Raw genomic sequence first — 1,610 nt, 5'->3', positions numbered from 1 at the left:
CTCTATATGAATGGCTACATGCCAGTGTAGAGATTGTGAGAATTTCTATATGAATGGCTAAATAAGAAAATGGAATCTCATAGTGCCAGTATAGAAGATGAGATCCTCGTATGAATGGCTATTGTGCCAGTGCCAAAGATTCAAGTATAGGAATCTATATGAATCTCATACTGTCAGTATATACTAGCCAGTGCCATTCATATAGACTTGAATCTCATACTGTCGGTATAGGAGTTACGTTCCTCGTATGAATGGCTTTAGTGCTAGTGCGAGAGATGAGTAATCCTATACGAATGGCTAGATGACAAATGGTTAGAATAGTAAAATATATTTATATATACATATTTGTATAAATTCTAACTTTGATTTTGTAGGTATTAATGAACTAATTAGTGGGGACATTACAAATTGGTTCATGTGTGCCAATACCTTTACCTATGCCTTTGTACAAGATTATTCCTTTTTCATATTTCAATATTCCTTCATCTAATTCTCCTAAAATTCTTTGTGATTCTTTCACCATTCCTTCTGCTTCATACAACAACCTTCCTAATATTTCTAATGTACCTCTCCCATTAGTTCTTCTATTGATATTACCAAATTAATTGTTTATCTCAAACTCTCTTCTTTGTATCAACTTTCTTCTTTGACTCAATCCAAGTTCAATATCCCTACTTATGATATTTCTAGTCATTTTTTAGGTGATATTGTCTATGCCATTATCCCACTAGCTATGGAGATTCAACATCTGGAGACTTATAATGGTAAGGGTGGTTTTGTGACTCATGTTAGAACTTTTCGAACATTGTGTAGTGATTTTTCTTATGACTTTAGGTTTATGGCTAAGATGTTCATTAGAACATTTTGAACATTGGTATTGTTCTTTGCCTACTTATTCTATTTATTCCCTTAAAAATCTTGCTAATGCTTTCATTCAACAATTTTGAAATGACATTGGTCATCGAATCTCTTTGACTAACTTGATGTATTATAAATAAAGTATTAAAGGAAAAGTTAGTGACTTTATAGGTAGATTTAAGAATTTGCATGCTCATATTCTTATCATATGCTTGATGTTGATATACAACATGTTCTTGTTTCTAATTCACAAAATGTATTAGAGATAGTATTCTCCCTACTATTTTTTCTTCATTCTCACAATTGTGTGTAGTGTTTCATCATTATCAACCTCAAGTCAGTCAATTTGTGAGTGTCACTTCAATGGCTCATGTTCTTATTGATAATAGTGGAACACCATCTAATTTTAGAAAATATCATAAGCTTAACAACTACATTAAGATAAACAAATCATCCAAAATAGTAGATGAACAAGTGGCAGTGGTACATAAAGGTATGGCTCCTTTTTCCTTTTTTTATCAACCTTCTCATAATTTTACTCCACTTTTTAAATCTTTATATAATGTGATGTTGAAGTTAATGAATGAAAATATGATTAAACTCCCTCCTATCAAACCAATTGACCCTTCCAAACCTCTTCATTGATCCTTTGATCCTAAGTCATTTTGTAAAATATCATCATCAAAGTAGTCATGATATTAATAGGTTTTATTCTTCGAAACATACCATGAATTTGATGATATTTGTTTGAT

This window comes from Cupressus sempervirens, chromosome 3 (genome assembly GCF_028749045.1).
Source record: "Cupressus sempervirens isolate cs-2001-9-10 chromosome 3, ASM2874904v1, whole genome shotgun sequence".
Taxonomy (NCBI): domain Eukaryota; kingdom Viridiplantae; phylum Streptophyta; class Pinopsida; order Cupressales; family Cupressaceae; genus Cupressus; species Cupressus sempervirens.
This window is presented reverse-complemented; position numbering follows the sequence as displayed.